We start from the raw sequence: 24,552 nt of genomic DNA, 5'->3' as shown, positions 1-24,552 counted from the left end.
TGTCACGGAGCCCGCCACATCAAGCTAATTGATTCGTTCGCTCCAATGGCTAGCTCCGATCTACTACAAGGCAATTCTGAGTTATACATAAGCGGTCATATATCACGATCCGTTAGTAGACCAGACCCTTCTTTTTTTTTAGAAAAAAATTCCCACATAAATCCATCAAGTGAGAGAGAGAGAGAGATGGATAACAGAATGTGCACCACTTTTTTTTTTTTTTTTATCCTTCATTCAGTAAACGTCACTTGGAACATGCTAGATCAATTTCTCTTGATTAATTCCGTGGCTTTCACCGTTTGAAGGAATCACAATGTGGTTAAACATGAATACTTTAATAATCCATTGACATCCAGCAACAGCTTGAAGCTACTTACATTTAGGATTAGGTTGTTTAGACTAAGTCTTCGTGGTTAAATTTCTTACGTTTTTTTAAGAAAAAAAAAGCAAATCAAAGAACGTTCATATATCCAAGCTTTCCCCAAGTGATTCAATGATCACATCTGTGATTCTTGAACAAGGTTCATAATAACTCTTCTTAACAGACAGCTTTTTTTAAAAATCGTATTTGCAGACTCCGTTTTCAAAAAAGGGAAACAAATTCAAGAAAAAGTATTGGCCGCTGATTCAGGAATATTTTTAACCTCATTTCAAAATTCCTTACTCGCTCATTGTCTCCATTTTCTTCTCTTGATGATATCTACATTGATATCTTAATATCAATGTAGATATTGATATCTTCTTGATATCTACATTCCTTTTCTATTCTTCTGCGTATAAATATGTGTGAAAAAAAAAATAAAACAACAGCGAGAGGACGAATGAATTTCGTAGTACGCGAAATCGTATCTGACTAATCAATGGTGATTACCAGCATATCGTTCACTTTTTCTCGGCATTGAGTTATTCGGTCTCGGATTGTGGCTTTGGGATCTCCAGGTACTCCGGTTTTCACCTATCAGGCAAATTTGTTAGTTACAGGATGAAAATACTGCTATGAAAGCAACGCTACGTCCTTTTTATAACCATACAGAACAACGTAAGAAGCCCAATAATAAAACGACTAGACTGATTTTGTTGAAGAGCACTCAGCAGCACTTTTAGTAGAGACTGATGGCATACGTGGCTACACATACTTTGCTTCTGTTTGCTAATAAAGCCGTTTTCATAGCTTTTGAGATACGTTTTTGAATAGAGATTTAATATCTAATTTTTAGGGGAAAAAAAAGGGACCCCAAATTAATGAAATGATCAAGTGTTCCGGGAAATAATGCGATGTCCATAATCTTTTTTTCTCGAGATGAGGGGAGGAATATCACGGATGGCAACCCGTTTGGTAGTATAACAACCCACCGCAAAGAAAATGCAGAACCACATGAGGTTATTGTAAGATTCAACCAAAATCTTAATCAAAAGTGCAGCAGGCAAGACTGAAAGACGAATTTTTTTCTTTTAAATGGGACCAGAATAAAGTTTTGTATAAAGGTGGGGTCTAATAAATACAGTATATCATTTTGGGATAAATGAGACAGAGTTTATGGGAGGATTCATCCGTTTCGATGAAAAGTAGATGTGCGACTCAAAAAATGAAAAAAAAAAAAGTTCTCCATGATAAATTTTGAGATCGTTACCGACACAGACTTACTCTAATATCGAAATCAGATTAGACACAATGCTAACCCGTTTATTCGGTATACTTGTGTGTAAGGCTACAATCGTTTATGAGTTAAATGAGATTTTACGCCATGACAAGTGATGCCACATCACTTGAAGCGCGGCGAAGTGTTAAACTGGCAGAAGTATCTGAAGCTATGCAGTAATTATCGTGTGTGTGTGTTATAGCACGAAAAAAAACCTTCCAGGGGCCACCTAACTCATCCTCATTAAAAAAACTCCAAGTGGTTTCAAAATATCAACGAATTTGATATCAAAATCGAACGACCCCACCGTCCGCTGTGGGATCCCCCATTTTGATATTTGCTAAGAGGAAAGGCAATTTTCGCTGCCTTCTTGATTCTGGTTCCAAGGCTCTTTACAATGTTAGCTTATTTCTCTGCCATTCTTTCAAGTTTTATCTAATTTTTTTAGGTCAATTATAATTTTATTTTAATTTGGCTTCATGACATTCTGTTTGGACTTTTCTCCAAGTCGCTTTTGTCGCTTCTTTAGCTGTATTTTTACTTGCTTGATAATAATCAAACACATTTGCCAAAATATTATTTTTGATGGCAAAAATTGCATCTCTTATTCTCTCAATATATATATACTAGGAGGGCTCTGCACCCCCCCCCCCCTTGGCGCCTACGGCGCCCAACCCCCTGAGTTCCGGGCTGGTAAGCCGGAGACAAAAAACGTGACATAAAAACGTTTCAAATTTCGACTTATCTAAAAAGATACAGAGTAGATATATAGCTTGTTTGTAAGGGATGCAATTTTTAAAGTCCAATGGTTTCATTATTTCTTATTCCTATTTTACTGCAAATTTTTTCTACTCTTTTCATCATATTCTTGTAATGAGAACATGTGAGTCTCGATATTTCTTCGTGTATATCAACTGATCCCCATTATGAAATATCGTTACTGAATTGAAGATTGTTTCTTTGAGAGACTTGACGGTGTACAGAAGAGAGTCGTTGTGGTAATGAAGTCCTATTGATTCACCTTATTCTCTATTGACAATGCTTCCCTGTGTAAACATTTTGTAGAGATACTGCCAGGCTCACTGTTCACCCGAAGGGAAAGTTATAATTATTTCTCTCTCTCTCTCTCTCTCTCTCTTCCTTAGACCTGGTTGCAAATAACCAACTATCAATTTACGGTTTAAGTGCAAATACAAACGATTATCTTTTCTTTTCCTTCAATAACTTTAAAATCACAACTTTAAATAACTTTAAAAACACAAGCATTTCTGAAAATTACAATGTACAGATATCGAAATTCATTTCTGGTAAGCTCCTTTCTTTCCTTCATTAACATAACGCACTCGCAATAATCTTTCATATTGGCAAAATGTGTAAAAACTCAACTTCATAACTACCTTTGTTAATCCAATATTAGTGAGCATTTCCTGACTTTTAATTAACTTTCTCTCTGTTGTACTCAATCTTTTATGATGCGGTTCATCATCAACTATTTCCGATTTCTCTCTTTAAGGATTGTAGCGGAAGTAAAATTTTAAGTATAATTTCACACACACAAAAAAAGATTAATCCCATTTGACCGCAGTGATTGTCACCACTTGAACGTAATCAGTTCAAGTTTGAAGCAGAAATAAAAAATTGGAATGTGACTGTCACGTGAAGGAAGTCTGTGAAATATAAAGGAAGGGTTACTTTGAAACTGCAATAATGTCTCAGCGTTTTATTGGAGATTTTGTAATTCGATTAAGTGGGTTATAAAATGAAGCCTTTGTAGCTCAGTCGGTTCCGACGATGCCCTTCGGTTGGTAAGAGTTGGGTTCGAGTCCTATCCTTTCCCCTTTCAGAAAGTCAGTTTTCCATTCCGCACACAAGCAAATGAGGAGAATACACGCAAATTACGCCCAAAACGGTATACTTAGAGACACACTTAACCACCTTATCCTGGATTCCTGGTTACGAAATACAAGGATACTTGGAGTTACGTAGAAGAATTACAGAACTACAGGAACGTCAAATTCCACGTAGTCCAAGTCGGATCTACTATAAAAAGAGATGTCTACATGATTAGATTGTAGGCGTTACTCATCAGTACTCCACCTACTCGCGATCGCACCCGTAGATTCTGAATGAAGAAAAAAAAACTGACTCATCGAAATACAGTAAGCAAATAATCAGAATTTTTTAAAGGTTCGCAATAGATAAAGATGTTTAATAAATCTGACTGGCTTGTTTAGCCATGGTTATCCTCTCTCCAAACTAACAGGTTGTAGATTCGAATCCCACAGTTGGATTGGATGTTTCATGATTGTTTTTAGATGGGGATGAATTTCACCGCCCTCTATGAGACCACTATCCTGTTTATTGGGGGCTTGAAGGATGTCGAGATTAACCCTTGCACTACTCAGGGTATTAATGCTAATATATTAATGGACTGAGAGCATTTCGGTCTAACTCTATTAACAACCTGGTAGCTACAAAACGGGATGGATGCGTATAGGTTTTGTAAATTTTAGTTTTTTTTTCTTTAAAAAGGTTGGATTTTTGAACTATAACGTATCATTGAAAATATGAGAATTTTCGAAACATTACAAACAGTATCGGATGAAATTTTCTGGATTCGGATAATTCCAGACATCCCTGTACTGAATATCGCAAATGTGTAAGCTCCCCTTTCAGTGTTTTGGATTTGAATATAAAATAATTAAAAATTGTGCCAGTGATTATTTATATTATGTACCAAAAGTAACCTTTCTTATACCAAGAGTTAACTTTGTGTCGGCGTAAATAAATCTCCAGATTCTACTTGAATGAAGTAGTATGTGGATAGAAGAGAATGGATGTCAACTTACTGTTGCCGAGTGCCAAGTTTTGTTGCACTTTGGACTACAGAAACTGCAGGTTGTGAGAGGAGTACAAATGTTTTGTACTCCTCTCACAACTAGCGACACTTAAAGCAATTGCGAGGAAAATTCGCAGTAGTATTACGATATTTGGAAATGAGTTCTTGAGACTGTATTTTTTAGAATTAACTGCAAACGTTCAAGAAGGTTCAAAGTGTATATATATATATATATATATATATATATATATATATATATATATATATACACTCTGAACTTTATATATATATATATAATATATATATATAATATATATATAGTATATAGTATATATATTTATATATATACAGTATATAATATTAGTATATAATAATATATATATAATTTATAAATATATACTTTATATATATATATAATTTATAAATATATACTTTTTATATATATATATATATATATATATATATATATAAAGATGAGTCTTAAAATTGAAGGTGCTGTAGAAGCTTGTCTAGATGAGTCTTTTATAATCAGCTGCAATAAACATACAGCAGAGGCGTACTAGGGGAGGGTGGAGAGGCGCTCCTCCCCTTGCGGCACTTTGAACCTTCTTGAACGTTTGCAGTTAATTCTAAAATACAATCTCGAGAACTCATTTCCAAATATCGTAATACTACTGCGAATTTTCCTCGCAATTGCTTTAAGTGTCGCTAGTTGTGAGAGGAGTTTTTCTAAATAAAATTATTGATTAGGAATTACCTACATTACTATGAAACAGATTTCACCAATGTCATCGATGATTCTGCTAAACAGGAAAGCAAGAAAAATAACATTTTAGAATGTTGAAATTAAAGTTTTACTTCAAAAATAAACATAGTGTTTTAATTTATTTCCCTATACGTCGTTTTGACTTTTTGTAGTATTTTGGGTGTGTATTGAGAGGGCGGCAAACTCAGGGATCACCCCCAGCTGCAAAAACTTTAGCTACACCACTGACAGACAGTGACTTTTACTACCCTGAGCTACCGAATCGGGCATTTTTATAGAAATACAGCAATGTTTTTAACTCGATCGACTTATAAGCAAATCACTCACTTCATTATAACGAACGTGAGCCTACACCTACCATCGAAACAAATAAAGAAGATACGCAGAATCTGACAATTATTAAGGCTGTTTAAAAGTTTATGTTGCTGGCGCCCATTTCCACGTATGAAATAAGCCAGATTAATTACTGGATTATTTCGTTCTAGTTGCAATTCAGATTCATTGAAATACTCCACTACCAGAATTCCTTATCATTTAAACTTAATAACCTCTTCTGTCTTTCATTAAAATTTCTTCCCTCACAATTAACTTAAATAATGGCTCGAAGAGAGAGAAGAAAGAAAGAAAAAATCGTGGAACGTGAAAGTGGAAGTCAACACGCGCCCACACGCGAACGTTCTCCACTGTTAGAAAAAGAGCGTCTTTTCCCTGCGATCACTCGCTGTTATTTAATCTTTAATTTAATTTAACAAGATAACTAAAAATATAATTAAGGCAGATATATTGCATTCTTTCATTCGCACATTCCGGGAAATGTTACCTTTAGCAGTCCTAAGTATCTTAATCCTCCCTTCCAAATTACCTAATTAGTGGGCCCTATTCTATTAGGGACTCTCTGATAACGGTGTACAGCGTGCTAATTCCGTCATGAAAATACGTGCAAGAAAAATACCTGACACTCTTCGTGTCGCTGCTAAGATGAACTAAACACCGACTTAGCTACATGGGGGTGCATGTTATTAATTAACCAGACAAACGGACAACCTACTGGGCTACGAAGGTAATGTACTACAGCCTCGAAAGTGGCGACATCTATCTTTCTGTACAATGGAAATATTGCTTTAATCACTTCGTGTTTCTCATTGTAACAACCCGCCATGCAACTTGAAAATCTACTCGAGTTGGTGGATTTCATCATAAATAAACGAAGAGGTGACTAATGTGAGAAACAATTCTTTGTTCATACTGTACTCGGTTTATCGTGTCATCGAACTTTTGATATATGTAACTGGCGTGATGAGTATGCAACAGATAACTCATCGCAGTAATGATAAACAAAAGAAATTAATTATTAGCAAAACATTGGTTCCGAAGGCTGTATTTAAATTAAACGTAAGAGCATAACTTTTTGATGTTTCTGTAAACTGATATTTCATTTCAGTGAAACTCGGTTTTAAACAATTCAGTAATTAGATTTATTAGCGTCATTTATGCACTTGAATCATAAAATTCAACACACGAGCACTTTCACGTGATGTGACGTTGAATCAAATCGCATGCTCTAAATGTCATTTTTCGAGTTACTCGATGTTCATGGAAATTACAACAAATTATTGGCAGAACCAAATGTTCAAAGAATGTCAGAATTTTTTTTCTAATAATCTACGAACATTACCCAATAGATAACTACGCTAATGCCAAATTATTCTGCGCCGAGACGATCATCCTTTATGCCGAACATCGGAAGATATGCATTTATTAATCGCAATGATAGCGTGACTTTTCTTCCTTGAAATATTGCATTCTTTTAATTACTAAAGAGGAAATTATTAGCAATCTTAGTTGTTGTTTTTTCCCTAGAAGATTCGGTTTTTGAATTGAACTGGCTGAATACGGCAACTACGACAATTCTTCCAGTTGCTACCACGATTTTTTTTTTATTGCATTTTAAGGAGTATTGATCTTGGAGCATGTGTTCGATTCATTTCTCCGAGTTTTTCAAAGAATGAATCTTGATATGACAAATCTGGAAAATTACTGGATAGTTGCATAGCTATGTTTTATTAAACCTGTCCCGTTGCAACGAGGCAGGTAATCATTCAAATAAAACATTTAATTTTTAAAATAAAATGCGTCCTGTGTGCCGTTTCACGCTGCTGAATAAAAGAGCAAATGGAGAAGTGTTTTACCCACTTTGTATTTGATAGCCTGCAATGCTATGAACAATTCCAAATATCATCTAAATGAGAAAATGAAACCACGTAGGTGTGCACAGCGTACTGGCTAGTATTCATTTCACGCGGAGTATTTTCGCTGCCATCTCAGGCCAAAGGAATAAGGAATTGCTGCGAAACTTTTGGTGGTTCTGAAATGTCAGACCAAGTGACCTTTATTGACATATAGCACCACTCCTTACGGGAAGGAATACTTGCCATGGTGGACGATAAACTGGAGAAATAGATTCGTTCAAACAGGGACCAGTGTCAACCATTAGGAAAGATTTGGTTACCACTCAGGTCGTCAATGTTACAGTGAGTCGATCGCATTCTCCACTGAGGCCGAAAACGAGACAGACGTGATTGTTATTATCAGGCTGGAACGCCTTCAGCGAGATCCATGACGAATTTCTGAATTGAATCGCTCCACACAAGATGAATGCCGTCTCAACCATTCTCATAACAAAGAGAAGAGGGAAGAAAAGATGTGGCATATGATGAAACAACGGAAAAAATGGAAAACTGATGGTGGTTTTTCCCTTTCAGTCATTTCCGACCCTAGGTGACTTTGTAGGCCTTGCGCACAAAGTGATCTGGGTGACATTGTTTACAGGGTAGTTTACCATTGCTTTCCCCAATCCCCCAATTTTATCCGGACTCGGAACCGACATATGGCTGGGATGAAAAACCGGAGTTTCCGGGTGAGGAAAAAACCCTACCTCCGTATTAGACCGGCTAGCTCACCTTTCGTCGAAAGAGACCAGATAAAGGTTCCTCACGTCACTGACGGGAATCGAATCCAGGTCTTTTCGACCAAAGGGCATCGTCTATACTGACTATACTCGTCTATACATCGTCTATACGTCTATGGAGGCTCACTGGAAAAGTGGTAGCACAATGAAATGAATGTCTCAGCAAATGAGGAGGTCGCATTTAAAAGCACAGGACCCTATATTCGGATATGCTCATAAAAGTATGATATATCAAATAAAATGCTGGCATAGGATCAGAGAAAATCGTCTCCTTTGTTGAAGCAGATCTACTTCCATTATGTGGCACGAAAGGTGGCCATACTTAATAAAAATAAATAAAAAAGCGAAATTAAAAATCACGTGAAAAATAATAAATCTTAGTAAATAATAATTCCCAGTTTTCTATTGACATAATACTAAAAAAAAAGACGGTCTTCTGTTTGTGAATAAGATAAAAAAAAGGATAACGGAGGTTAAAAGATTCTACGAATATCGTATAGATGGAATGAGAATGAAAAAAAAAAGAAAGAAAGAAAGAAAGAAATTGAACCGAGAAGTAAATGAATGCATGAATAAAGCAATAGGAAATTGGAAGAAAAAAAAATAAAGCAAACAGAAATTGAATTCAGTTCAATTACTTTATAATCTAGTCAGCTCCGCCCTGTCATGGCAAACCGACCGACTAGCTACAAAATATCGCCGCCATGCTGGAACAAATAAGAACATCACATCATCATTGCGAAGAAGAAGAAAGAAAGGTTTAATATGAAGACTCACTGGTGGCATCCAGCCGAGTCACGAGTAATGTAAATGAGAAGTGCTACACGCTCTAAACAATTTCCTTTTTATTGGCGGAGGTGAGCGAGCTCACGCCTCCACAGCTAGACGCATTTTAAGTTAATGAAATGAAGCGAGATACCGACTTATTCACGATCGATAGCTGAAATATGGTGGCATTAAACAGACCCTTTGGCTGAAGTTTATAGTGAATATTCAAAATCGTCATATCTCTTGGTGACAAGTGGAGAACATAACTTCGGAAAGTGGCAAATATATGTCTTGTTGGCTGGGGGAAAAAAGAAAAGAAAAAAAAAGAGAAGAAAATAAGATTTGTGGACGAGAAACAGATGTCGCTAATGTTGCAAATTCTAATTCACGGTAAATATTATTTAACTCGAGTTTTGGCAACGAAATATTTGCGATGATGCGAGGTGAGAAGAAAGTCCTTTCCGATTTCTTTAAATTAACCTAATTAGCATTGAATCGATCCGAAATGAAATCGAAATCTGGTTTCTCCATCTGGGACCAAAAAACACGCGCACTGCCTTTCCAAAAAATTAAAGAACGAATCATTTAAACACGGAAACAATGTTTCAGTGATCGGTATATGGAAGTTGGTTAAGGGTATCAATGAGTCCCTTCTGTCGAGCTGTTCACCATGAGACCGCACTTCAAACGGAACAAAACAGCAACATCAAATCGAGAAAAGGGAAACAGTTCAACTGGAGATGCAGTTTTAAAGAGAAGTTTATTTTTTTAAAAGAGGGCTTTTTTTTAGGTTACTCCATTAAGAGAGTTTATCAGTTGCGCGTGTAGTGACTAATGTGGTCTCTGATATAACGGATATAACGGTGGAAGTGGACTTTCAGAGTGTTGGTTTTACTGCTTTTTCGTATATCGGCACCGCATACAACAGGAAGGTTGAAAGTCAAAACTATATGCTCCGAGAGATTGGCTTAAATACGCCTATGATGTCAACCATCATAAACATGAGCGCACATATTTTCATAATGAAACAAATCCAAATGATTTGAACTGTCGCACTGCAATCATAATGAGGGTGCAGTCGGATATTTGGATATTTCTGAAATTTAATTTGTTTCTACGCTGAAGAACTTTCCAATGTAAAATTAGATGGTGGATCTGTTATCCGTATCGGTTTGGGCGCAGTAGTTTATGACGCAGTATAGGAAAATGTATAGAAATGGCGTATAAATGTATAATAAGGTATAAAGTATGCATTTGGTAATTTGTGGAGTTCATAACATTGGCACCCTACATGGACTTAGTCTCCCAGTGGAGGGCCGATAACAATAATAGTAAGAAGAGAGATGACTTTTCTCAGACTGCAACACACTGACCTAGTGAAATTGATTACGTGAAAATCACCAATAAAGGCAGTAGATTTATGCTTAGCTTTGCAGTTAACTAAATATACTTCACTTTTATTAAAAAGAAAAAGAAACAAGAAAGAAAAAAAAAAGGATCACCATCAGCAAATTTATTTATTTTTCTTCCCAGAAAATTTAATATTTCGATAAGACCTAACGGAATTTCTACTACGTTGATCGCATTTAAAAGTAACTTTATTAAATAAGAACATACGAAGCAAAAGCAGCAGAGAATTCGGATTTCAAAATAATTTTATTCTGCTAGATGCGTGACTTATTAAAAGCGAGCTCACCGTATCTTTATCATTGCTGGACCTTGATCAGCTTTTCTTACTGCAAAATTGGACTATTTTTAATGATGAAGGAACTAAGGCTGTGAGGTCAGTGTATTGTGTCAATTAATGAAGCGTGTTCTACGGCTGGTTTATTTGTTTATCTAGGATAAAAGACCGACTTTCCTGGAGGAAAAACCTTTCCATCTCCTTATGAGACCAGTTAGTTCACCCTCACTTGAAAAGCAGTAATAAAGACTCTCTTCGCGCTCCACACGGGATTTGAATCCAGGTCTCTAACCGATGGGCATCGCTGATGCCCCTGAGCTGTAAAGTGGAAAACTTTGTAAAATATTGTTAATATCGGAATAGATTTGTACATTCGCAATACTAAAAATCATTAAACTGACTTTCAAAAATTTAAATAATGTAAATTATTTAAAGTTTTGAAATTAAAACTGTGTTACGCTCTTATCAGACTTGTCAGATTCGACAATGGGCTTACGATATGCAAGAAGGGGGGGGGGGGCTAACGAATACTAGCATTAACTAAGAACACCAACGGCTATAGTCTGATGAATGGAGCAAAGTTTGCTTTTAAAACAAGAGAGGAAATATTAAAATATTACCTCTCTTGTTTCCCCAAAATGGGGTTCCGTGTATTGTATCAGAGATGTTTCTTCTACTAGATATGTGTTTTTCTACCTCTGTGGGAGGGAGAGAGAGAGAGAATTTCTTGAATCAGTTTTGGCATTTTGCTAGACAAACGGACAGAAAAGTCAGGCAGTAGACTGAAACCGATAGATAGATTCTGGTAAAAGTAAGGGGTGGGGGATCATATATTCTTTAATGGAGGAATGCAAGTGAGTCTTTCACCCGTTTGCTTGCACGAGCAACTGAACCTACACCATAATTGCCACACTTATGGCTAATACTAAGTACCTTGTCGGCAAAATGTACAATCAATACAAGGAAAAAAAGAAAAGAAAAAACAGAACATCAGCAACAGCGCCTAAAAAACTGAGCACGTGTGGATATTCCCCCTACTAGCCCTCCTCTTCGCTCCCTTTGTCCCTCCCCCATCCCTCCTTCGCACCCACTAATGACACTACAGTCCTACCATAGAGCCGGCCGACAGAGATGACACTCTTTTACGAATTCCACGTGGGGAGAAAAAACGGGGAAGAAAAAGGCTGCACTAGGTGGGCTATACCGTGGCACGCGCGAGGCAGGAGACAAATAGCTTCGTGATCTCGGTGTAATGTTGAATCCAATAGAAGTTCCAATGCAAATTGCTTCCGAATGGCTATTTGATTCAGCATAATGTCTTTCCGTTGGAGCTCGCAATGGTCCCGGAGGTTGGCAGGAATGGCGGGCGAACAGATGGCGGCTCCGGCTACGGGAGGAAACGATCAATGGGTGCCGTTCGCTGGTCGTTTTCTTTCCTCTTCCACCTAAAATGGATAAAGAATTGGGCAACTGCCCTCCGAGGTGGCCGAGACTGGTGGGCAGCAGTTGGAGATAATAGGACCTCTACGTGACCACTTTGTTCTTTACAGTTCTCGTAATAGCCGAGCCAAAAACAAATAAAAATATTCTTTGTGGCTAGCGAAAGGGACCTTTAGAAGGTCAGGGTTCGATTGGGCTCCCATTAGTAACATTTTTGATCGTAATGGAACTGAAAAATCAACAGGAACAGTTCGCTTTGCTTTCATTGGTCGGCATGATGACCGGTTAGATAGGGTGCGGTGCACCTGACTTTGTACTTCAATATCTAAGATAAGCAATACTGGATTTACATAAAAGCACATAATACAGAGGAGAGAGAGAGAAACAGACAGGTCGAATGATTCTTGACCTTTACTTGTTTACACTGTAATAGAACCCCATTCCAAAACACCAGTTAATAACTAAACATTGATCTGACCTTTTTTCAATCAGTTGTAATTTTATTTCTGCTGACAGAACGAAAAACTCGAAACAATATCCGTAATCTACACCTTCAGTGCTAACTTATCAGTGTTGATAATTTATTTTTTCAATTCTCTTCGTTCCCTTCATTTCTATGCATAATCGGATATGAGGTACGCATATTTAAACGAGGTGTGATCGTCACCTTTCTATGAACTCCCTTCCACGAATTACACTACGTATCTTCGAAACACCAAGGAGGAAGTCCTAAGTCCTTTAGCGGTAAATGCCTTGCTTGAATATGACGTATAAGGAGTGGGTGAGGACAGAAGTTATTTGTTTTGGGGTAACAATTTTTTCCGTTTTTCATCCATAATAAGATGCCGAGATTTGTAGAGAACAAAAAAAGCAAATCTCGATTACACCTTCAGATATTTAAATTTACTTGGAAAACCCAAACGTATATGCAAACAATACAGTCATATGTAATCATTAGTTCACCACCCGTCCGCTGGTTGATCAGCACGGCTTCCACATGCAATGAAATTTCTGCTTTAGTGGATTATAAACCTACGAATATTCAGTTAATTTATTTTCTTAAAATTTGCAATTTTATTTCCATGTTAATGAAATAAGAATAACCTGAGGTTTGATTATAAATTTATTAAATGGCCAATCGGAATAATTTCGTTGATTTAGTTTTCCTTTCTTTTTTTAAAATATATATTATAGGTAGTTTAATCTAATTGTCTGACACACGGAGAATTTTCTATACAAAGGGCAGGTCCTCCGCTCAAGGAAAATATTAGGGAGGAGTTAAGTGAATAATAAGTTACAACTATCTCATATAGATCTGTAAGACCGTAACTTCAACGGTATAAAGAAATATTATAGGAGGATAGAAAATTAATTTTAAATATAAAGATCTGCAAATTCTTTTAATAACCAATCTAATCAATAAAAAACCACATTTGCTTAATTTAATACTAAATTCTCATGATCCAATTAAGTATTTCTGAGTCTATTTTTGTCCTATGGCAGTTAGCGGAGGATTATATCGATTGCTTAATCCATCCTTCTCTGAAAGGACTACTTCATGATTTAAAAAATATAAAATAAACTCCTTAATCTGCTAGCATTTGTCAGCGTGATAAACAAGTCTACGAGGTTCATTTAGCAGGAAATTATGCCAAAGGCTTAAATTTGTTATTATGAAACCAGATCGTATAAAAATGAAATATTATACATCTTTTCGTATAATCTGTATTATAAGGTAATTGTGTGTGTGTGTGGGGGGGGGAGTGTACTGCCTAGTTTTCCACACTGTCTTATGGCATAAAAATAGTAAATTCTGAAGATTATCCATTTAAATAAAATCAGCATTTTTATTAACCTTCTAATTACCAACCTGTATCTTCGGCTGCTACTAACAATCAACTTCCACGCGTTATCATATTCGGTGCTGAGAATCGTCTGAATCATAATGGGGTGTCATCACTATTCAGAATTTGCGCATAAAGTCCTTTTAGATTGTTTTCAAATATTGCTATTTTTATTTCAATTTCATTATTCCAGATATTAGATCACGCTGAACGTTTCAGCGAACAATCCAAGTACATCATCATCAGTGATATTTGAGACTTTAATTTATCTTATCCGTTTTAGAATTAGGCAGCATTCTAACACCACAACATCAACATCAAGTCTGAAAGTCATTAATGTCCAGCATTAATGACTTTCTTTGACATTTTATTCTTTATATAAAAATTCTTAGAAACTCTAAGAAGTTTCCATTTACTTGCAGAGTACTGATTTTCTGTTTCATTAAGGGGGGGAATAGCCTTGTTGGAATAACACGCCCAAAGGTTTCTAAGAATATTAATAATTACATAGAAAGGCCTCCTGATACTTAATTCATCGGTAAAGGGTTAAAATAATAAGTAACCTTTGTACATTTTCTTGTACATTGCAGTCGTTTTTAAATATAAAAATAATGCAGAGATAGTGCGTTCGAAATATATTCAGACCAAGAACACGAGATAGACGGTGGTGAAGTAAAAAAAAGTTTTCGATTATGTTTCCCGATTTCTCTCAACAAGTTAAAATTCTCTCGATGATATTTATGGTGATGAATATATTATTCAGGATTCTTTCGTATGAATAATTTATATCGACACGAACCAACGGAAATTAGCAGCACAGTGCGTTATCATATCTTCAACATAGCATTGAAATCAGGATTGAAGTGGTTCGAAAAAATTGCAGCTTGCGGTTTAATTTTTTTGCCCAGTCATGTCTATTATCCACCCACAAAATGTAACATTCGGAGGTTTTGCAGCTTTTCAAATAACTCCTCGGATTTAAATTTTGAAGCACTTAAAACGTCATGATTCCCAACTAATTTCCTGTTTGAGGGTCCTCAGTTTTATGTCATTGTTTTAATACAACGCCGGAATCTTTTCTTGAACCCTACTTGTTTGTGAGAGTCCTTTTTCAGATTCTTCTACCAGCAATTTTCTTTCAGAGTTTTCTGCTACTCGTTAGGTTTCTAATTCGATCCTCCCAAAATATTCGTCCTTCTAATGCAGCCTTATTTCAATAAACCTTCAATACCTCAGTCTTTCTCCGGAATCGCATCTTTCAGTGTTTGTTTCAAATATCTTTTTTGTTTTTCATTGTTAATCTTTTACAATCGGGAAGTTCAGATGGCTCGAAAGGTTTCTCCTTGCACATTTGTTGAATATTGCTACTAAAAGATTTAAAAAGAGAATGTATGGTAAGGCGAAACCCAAAATGAAGAAATTCGAAAACGGACATGATTTTGCTATTTTTAAGATATTTCATTAACTTTCAAAACTTTAAGTCATAGTTTCTGTTTACTATTTAAAAAGAAAACAAAACCTATTCTATTTAAGTCCGCTTATTTCGTGAATGAACTTAAATAACAAAACCCCTTACAGAGAGCTCAGTGAAATAGATTTAATGCAAATTCGTGTTAAAATGGTTCATAATGACTAGATGGATTGTTTTTGGTTTACAGAAAACAAAGCACATATTTAGTAAGATGCTACATTTATTTTATTAAATAATTTAAGACAACCCTACCCACGAAAGGTCAGCAGCCTGGATATCAACCAGATTTGCTAAAAATTAGTTAAACGAAAATGATCCCGATAACGAGCAGAACAGTTTTTTTAAATCTCCATTTCCGTTAAACGTAGAGAAATCACACTGAGATCACATCGCTTTTCTTAAAAAGATCGTAACCAAAACAAAATGATGTTGCTTACAGATTAGCCAACATTTTATACGAATCAAAATTTGTGTGTCGAAATGAATATTTGTGTTCTTTAATTTTTTGGCATTAATATATGACTTCTAAATTTTCCTCTTCATCATAATTTTTTTTTTCTTATTCAAGTAGCATCTTCTCTTTCTATCTCTTCATCGCTTGCAACAATCTTCTTTGGCATTTTAAAATTACCCATACTGAAATCCGGTTTTAATAAGTTTTCTTTTTCATTCTTTTCAATTCACCGCTGTAACACTACCAAGGTTCTGAAACTTTGAGTGTTTTGATTTACCGTACCCCCCCCCCCTTTCTGAGTATCTTTAATGCAAATCATTAATAGAAGGATACCTGCTTTGTTGCGCTGTTAGCCGGATGATGAAGTTCATCACAAAAACGAGGTTTGCAAAATCTCGCTCATGGTTTACCGTCTGCAGGTAGCCTCTTGTCGTCCTGTAAACACGAAGCATGTTGTAATAGAAAGAAGAAGGATCCCCAGCACTCAAGAAATGGGTGGGTAGGTAGGTGGTTATTAGAACGAGACTACGGTTGTATTTCAGCTCTTCCATCTTCCTCCTGCTGTTCGTTAGCCCCGTTACCTGCACTGACAGATAATGAGCTTTTTATTGGTTAACTAGGGAGAGCAGATAATATGGCCGAGATCAAGACTTACTTTGCATAAATTAAGGGGGAAGAAGCTCGCAGCGTCATTATACTACCAGTAAACATATTTTCTTCACCTGGGAGCATCCTGTAATTTGTGATCGCCAACTAACCATCCAATTAACACAGCAGCCCTCTGGCGGATTTATTGAGAAACAGTAGACTAACTCCACAAGAGCGCGTTTCTTAATTAAGCAATTATGGAACATCTCGACATCTGGTGAGGGGAAAGTTATCGGCACCAGCGGTGATAAACGCCGTGAAACGCAATTGCAGGCAGTGGCACAGTTGACGGAAAGCCATCCACAGAGAAGTCACGCCCTGACTGAAAGAGAGGTCGCTAGCAGGTATACGACATCATTGCGTTTTTGATCATTACAGCGGAGAACAAAGAAAATAAAACGTGATGGGAGGTAGTTTACTTAGAAAATTTTCACGACAGGTGACGTCGGAGGCTGCCATTAGTTTATTAAATTCGATATTAGTTGTAGCCACCAAAGAGAGGCTGTTTATCTGTGATATCCCATCTCAGATAGCTTTTTCTGACTGTTTGTCCAGCAGCTATCGCTCTATTGCTTCTGAAGTCTTCCCGCAACCCTTCTAACAGTGCCAAAGTGTTAGAAGGGTTTGAACCAACACTTTTCTAGTCGAGAACAGTACCATAGTGCAGCATCATATCCTCGCGAATATAAAATCTGAGCTTTTATGCTTTGAATTGTGTGATTCTCTTTCTACAGAAAATCAGTTTATATATTTGTCTATTGTTGTTCTGTTGTAGACTGTATAAATCCGGCAAATATTTCTTTCTTTTTTTTGTTTATATAGATTCATAATTTATTGTTTAGGATAAGCCTAAAATGCGAATGGCCTTCCTGTGCGTTCACTTACGGAAAAACACAGAGAAGCAATTCATGAATATATGAACATAGTAAGTAACTAAGACAACTGAAGTATGCAGCAGTGTTACACTCTCTCTCTCTCTCTCTCTCTCTCTCTCTCTCTCTCACACACACACACACACACACACACACACACACACACACACACACACACACACACACACACACACACACACACACACACACACACACACAGAGAGAGAGACATTTCTGAAATTTTTTTAAGCTGTAGTTTATTTTACGGAGCAGAATAGTTTAAATTTAATAAAATAAAGGAACTGAGAATCAGAAAGATCCCATCGACTTCTAGGTGGCACGACCTTAAATAATAATTTCGAGGCTTGGAAAGGCCTTTTTTTTCATTGGAAATACAGATTAATGAGGAGGAAGAAGAAGAAGAAGAAGAAACGAGATATTCACACCTAATATTATTTTTGCAAGTTTTTTTTTAATGTCTTCTTTTTGCATTCATTGCAAGATGAGTTCCTCAATCCAGAATGCATCAGTTACGTTATGGTTTCACATCCTATTCGTTTTGGTCAAAGTAGCTGCTATTTAAAAATATTCTCCGGTCTGAATGGCCGCAGCTGTACTGTGTAGGTGATGTCCTGTTTTTAGTTAACTAAAGAAATGTATTTCACTGTACAAAAACCTAAGTAAGCTATAAATGTGAAAGAGGAACTGATTCACGCTATGAGAGAGGGGAAAAAAAGTCGGCATTCGGATTAATTTTAACACGTCCAGGTGTGTGAAATGGTGACGTCATCTATGAGTGAGAGGAATGTTTGAGAAAAGAAATGGCCGACATGTGGCATGACAGAAAAGCGTGAAATCATTAAGTTTATTGCATCGTAAAAGGAGTTACTATAAAGCTCATGGTAACCCCCCACAAAGAAGACAGAAATGAAAAGATTGGGTATTACTTCCTCGGACTATCATGAATAACTCTCGGCCATAATTAATTATAACTGTTTCAGTTAAACAGGCAGTTTTAGTGGTTTGCGGCCGATCCCGACACTGGCGATACAAAGCATCCTTGTAGCAGGAAAACCCCAAAGAAAAGATGATGGGGGTATAACTGACAAGGAATTCGTTTGGCCAACAGTCGTAAAACAGATAATAAACATGGCCTTCTTGAGCAGCAAAAAAAGGAAAGATACCAGCAGGGTGTTCACGCCTTGTCCACTGAGTTAGGGACTTTTTTCTCTCCCCCCTGAAAGCCAACACGTTTTAATATGTTTTATTTGCAGGGCGCTACTATAGGTGTGTTTTATGGGGAGAAATAATATCTCGCGCACTTTACTACCCTTTTATATTTCAGTGTCCCGTCATGTTTCCTTTAGAGTCGAAGGGAAACTTTGCTGTTTGATCCAAACGTTCTTGTGTTTATTGTAGGGCTATATAGACTGCGCTAGGTCGTCGGTGGGCTACATGCCTTCATAATGTTGTACTTTACGACATTATTATGGTAATGTAATCCACTCGGCTATATCTGTGTATTTCTTAGCGTGACCTTCCAACTCCGCTGCCTACACGAATGCATCCAACTATTTAAGAAGAAATAACGTATATTTCGGTGAGTTTGCTGCTCAGTATTTTTAGCTAAACAGCTGGCAGTGATTCGGTAAGAACATTGCCGCTCATAATTCACTGAAAATTTGACGGAAGTATTCCCAAAATACGGTACTGTTTTGTTTAAATGAAGTCCGCACCGCTTATTTGCTTTATTTAATGCGGTATTGTTATGAAATACAAACATGACAAAAGTTTATTCTTATGGGGAAATAAGAAATAACCTAATTAAGCAAGAAATTTCTTTCGTAGCTAAAAATCTATTCAATCCACAGTAAACAATTTGCACCCCACAAACGTAATTCCTGACTAAATGACATCCCACAGTGTTATCCTTCTTCAAACGTTTCTCTTTAATTAAATCCATTATTTTGAAATTGCACCACCTTGCCGAAAACAAAAGTCCGTTGGCATCCAAGGATAAACCTGGTAACAATTTTTCCGATCCCCGCGTTCATTTTTTTTTTTCTCAATTGACACATCGACACTAAAAAAGTGTTCAACCTCATTAATATGTTGAGAATGATTCCAATTTTCTGTGCGTTTGACTCAGAAGGAAAAGGTACATCAACACTACCGTCTGATTTTCAGATTATAGCGTAATCTTGTGATAAAGATTGTCCAATAATCATCCAAGAAACGATAATTGGATGAAACTAAGTACTGCTTAAAAAAATGAAAATATTATAATCAAAATAAAATAATAAACTTTTAGTTAAAATTTGAAGATATGCTTTTGTTTTCCTAATGTTAATTTACGCACCATTTTTGTTTTTTAATTATACCAAACTATATTTTGATTATTCATGTTTGCTGAGCAGCGTATTTCAAATATTTTTCTCAAGTATTCAAAAACATTCTTATTTATATTATCGAAGGCCTTATTTATATCTCAATTCCATTCTGGTTTTCAAGAACAACAGAACAGAAATCGAATGACTGGAGGAAAACAAGTCTAACGGATGAAACAGGATGAATATAAAAATATAATGGAAGAGGGGGTTTTAGCGGATGGAGAGGAATTCCTGTTGCTGCTCTCACGCGAAGGGAGACTGCAGCAGTGATTAAAAGAGCGAGATTATTAGAATGAGAGAGATGACTTTCTCTTCCCGCCTCGTTGAACGCTTCGTTCCGCTAATATGTTGCTTAGATTGCAGTCGTTATAATGTCCTGACACAGATTTCACCATTACGACATGACACAGCTCCATACATCAAACAGTGCCAGCCAGAGCGACATCGTTTGGTAAATTCAATCAACCCAGCAACCAGCTATTGCTTCGTTTTATTTATTTGCAGTACTTTAACAGTGCAATTAAATTAACAGTGACAACAGGCGTTTACGAGTCACCGGATCCCTGCGACACGCATTGTTAGACCCCTGGCGGACTCCCTGAGTGACCTATTGTGTTAGTGTGGCTGCCGCCACTCCTCCGTAACAATGACAAATGGCCAACGTTTCCCGGTGTCTAGATGCACCTCCGCCGCAGATGGGAGTCCAATTGGTCTGTTCTTGGCATAATTTAATTAGGTACATGAGTGTAATATGATTATCCAACGTGGACGCTCCGACAAAAGTTAAGCACCCACTGCGGAACGGCCGAATTAATTTAACACCCATCAGTGTAATGGATGCACCAGCGGCCGCCGACGCTGCTACGGGAGAACCAGCTGGGACTACTGCCGCTCTATATCTGAGACAGGCCGTCATTCTAAGTGTCCAGTACGGGAGTTAGATGGGCTGCTATAATTACAGGCTCGCTGCTTGTCCCTGTTCGTTCCCCTCTCTCACCGTGTCTTACACAGTGGCCAGTTTGTACATCTTGTAACTGTGGTGTCGTTTGATCCCCGTTTTATTGGAAGGAAGGGAGGGAGCACTGCAGCCGAGAAGCGCCCTGGACGTCGAAGACAAGTAGCCGCTAGCACAATACTTGGCACGCAGGAAGAAGCGAAAAATTCCCAACAAAAAAAGTAATTGCTTGTCCGAGTTTGGAAAAGAAAGCAAACAAGATAAAAACGACGGGGACTGTCAATGAAAGTCGGAGTGGGAGATAAAAAGAAAGCCCCGTGACTACCCTTAGGGTTTATTAAGTGTTGGGATGTTCTCGTTCACGATACAAACGGAATTCTCACAAATAGAAATATCTAAAAACTGTTAAATGTGCGTCAGATTCGATTAGGAGCAGTGGGTGTTTAGAAGTGGTGCAGCTCGATGGCACTCGTTGGTATCACGTGGTTTCCGTAAAGAACCATGGATAATTTTCTCCAGTTTCCAGCTACAAAACAGAATCACCTATTACGTGATTTAAATTGTTGACAGTGACTCCGAGGAACCAGGCTATGAGACGAGAAGGTTGTATCAGCGAGCGAGTGTCCAGTTTTTGTGCTTTGAGGAAGGAGCAAACCTTCGCCTTCACTATGAGAGCAGCTAACTTATCTTTAGTTCAATTCCATTTAAGCAGTTTCCGACCTGCGTCGAAATGAATGTTTTATTTTTCTATGGGTCATTTCATTGGTGCAACTCAGTCGCAAATGCTATAGTTTTTGATTTTAATGTGTCGTTTCACTTTGCCAGCGAAATCTATGCATAACCTCACATTTTAGATACCCACGCTGTATACCGAAAGACTTCAATTTATATAAAGATTAATCTTAGCGTACACACTATTCAGGACTATACAATATGGCCCCTCTCTAGTTTTTCTGCTACACTTTTCGATTATATGGAAATACAAACCAAAGAAGAAATGAACATTGGAGCAAACGCCGTTCTCAGATTGAAGCAAAATGCGCTGCTAAACAAGACGAGCAAAGAAACAACTGTTTGAATCAATCCTGCACTGGACAAATATTCTGTAAGAGAATCCTGCTTTTATGAAACGAGTAGACGTCGAGAAATATAAATTAAAAAAAGTGACTCATTTACAAACGATACCCACTGGAATCGTCCACAGAGGAGGGGCGGAAAGACATTTTCTTGCCATCAACGAATATTTGAAGCTCATGCACCATACCTCCACATCCATCAAATTAAAAAAAGACAAAAATGTTAATTATGACAAAAAAGTACGCCATATTCTTATTAAGAGCCTGACGCTATCTTGTAAAGGATAGTTAAGAGAGTGTGGTTCTCTTATTTGAAAGCAAAGGCAAGAAATCATAGAACGTTTCAAAACGAGCTTTTCTGATAAGAGAACCACACTCTCTTAACTATCCTTTACAAGATAGCGCCAGTCTCTTAATAAGTATATGGCGACTTTTAATTATAACGCACAGAAATATTTTCGTCCACTGTCAACCGAGTCGACAGCGTACTCGTTTTCCAAAGAATTCTGCGGTGGGTTCGAATCCCACCATGGACATTGATGCTCGTGACTTTATTTAATGGTGAATGAAATTCGTCACCCGTTATGAGATCATCCACCATTTAGATTACTGGAGACCTTAAGTGGCTTGAAAAGTTCCGTATTTGATCTCTGAAACAGGGCTTCAGAGTATCTAATCTTTAGCCCAACCAGGATTCATATTAAAAAGTGGATTGGAAAGGAGCACAGTAATAATATAATTATTTTGTCTGAGGCTCACCAACCAAGTTTGGGTCATACATTGAATTGACTATGTTGTTTTGATTAATAAAACAAAGGTGTTGAACAAAGGAAAACATTAAACGTTTTTTTTTTTTTTGTCTTGTCTCTTCCAACATTTGGTTGCGTTGAGGAGTGAGCATTGTAAACAGTTCATAAGAATGCCATTCTCATCTAACATGAGTAAAATATAATGAAAGACTACTGCAACATTTTTTTCGTTTCAGTTATCAGAATTATCGGATTTGGAAAAGGGCTTTTTACTCTTCCTTTCAGCAACGTACTCACCTTCCGTATTTGCGCATATCAGATTTCAGTTATTTCAAAGTACAGATTTTCATTTAGTCATGTACACTGTTGTCTATTTTTAATGTCATCCTACAATAATAGGCCTTTAGAACTGCGAAATCTCTCAATGCAATGAGTTACGACTTGATAATACTTCCTGTTCTTAAAAGTTCTGGTAGTATTTATATCACAGTCAGAGTCAAAACAGATGAAATAGGATACATTCGCTGAGGGCCCTTGAGAAATCAGAAACGAAGAAATCAAAGTAGGTTTTGTGCTTTGCTCAAAAACATGCTCATTGCAGGTAATTCCCGAATATTATTCTTCATATTTAACAAGAAGAGGAAATCCAGAATACTTTTCCTACGTTTGTGGTGTTTCAGGTTGCAATCGTGTTCATTTGTGATTTACAAAGTTTCTTTCAAAATTTGAAAATACAAGTTATCATCGTATACGATCTAAAGTATTCAGCACTACTCCTATATGATTCCAACTTCTAAATGAAACATTCGACCATCCTCTTCATTGATCCCTCTTCCCTTTCATCTTTTTGGAACAGCCTTTTATCAATATATTTCTTTATTTCTTAGTTATTATATTTTTTCAATCAGAAAGTCACTGTTCTAGCCAATCTTACAGCACATATTGTTGAAATGAATGGTAGCTGAAATATGCAGGTATTGCTCTGGAGCTGGTAAGCTTCACGGTAAGTAGATCCACTTAACATCCACTTGGATCTACTCACCGTTATGCTTTGCATGGTCACCTATAGGTTACGGTTTTATTTGCCATAATCAAATGAAGAGACCATGCAAAACATGTGGTAAGTAGAGCCAATAATATGAACATTTGTTTATTTTATTCTACTAGAACTATTTGCTGCCTCGATAAATGGATGAGATTGATTTTTTTCCTGTCACCCCTTTTTTTTTTCATTTGACAAGACAAAAAAAAAATCGCTTATTATATGTCAATATCTTTTGTTTTCTAAATCTTAACACAAAAGTTTTAAATTATTTTTATAAATTTTGAAAAATCTCAGAAAAATACTTTGAATTAGCTTCGAGAGTTAGACGGAGATGAGCAGAAATATTTTAACAGAAAGGGGTTTTGCTTAGATAATTTCCTGAAATTCTTGAAATGGGGTGAGAAAAAGGAATACGTCTTCAAGGAAAAAAAAAAAAAAGTTGAGTTCAACACACAAACAACTCCAAGTACTTTCGCTAAGCCTTGGTATTTCCTTCAGATTCCCCTCTGTCATCTTATGTTTCTTTTGCTATTCTTTCCGCAAAAAAGGAAAAAAGAAAAAGAAAAAAAAAAGCATTTATAGCTTCTTTTGATGTCTCAGATCCTCTTTCATGTTCCAACTTCTTATTCATGTTTTTCCCATCGCTTCTTACAGTTGGATTGCTTATCTTTCTATTTTGTTTTATTTTAGAAAGTGAACGAAAAACAACGGGGGGGGGGGGGGGGGGAAGGAATGGATGTGATTCTTAGTTTACATTAACGTCTTTGTTTCTCTCTTAATGTCCCTTAACCAGGGAACAATGCTCAGATAATAGATTTAATGGTCCCCAATAAGGTTATCAAAAAACTCCTAAGCTATATTTTATCCTTGAGCCACAACGGGAACGAATAGGGAGGGGTAGGTGTGGGGGAACTGTTGTCTGAAAGAAATGTCCATCGTAGCT

At 36.8% G+C, this 24,552-nt stretch overlaps 1 protein-coding gene across 2 annotated transcripts in view; it reads left to right on the top strand.

Moving 5' to 3' along the window:
* LOC150107140 (homeobox protein Nkx-6.3-like) overlaps positions 1-24,552 on the top strand; it is a 162,641-nt gene that overhangs the window by 97,514 nt on the left and 40,575 nt on the right. The gene's annotated exons all lie outside the window — the stretch shown is intronic.

The sequence above is a fragment of the Typopeltis vanoorti genome, chromosome 4 (assembly GCF_054136105.1).
Source record: "Typopeltis vanoorti isolate ZY-2024b chromosome 4, IOZ_Tvanoo_1.0, whole genome shotgun sequence".
NCBI lineage: Eukaryota > Metazoa > Arthropoda > Arachnida > Uropygi > Thelyphonidae > Typopeltis > Typopeltis vanoorti.
The sequence above is the reverse complement of the archived record's forward strand: the minus strand, read 5'-3'. Positions and strand labels throughout refer to the sequence as shown.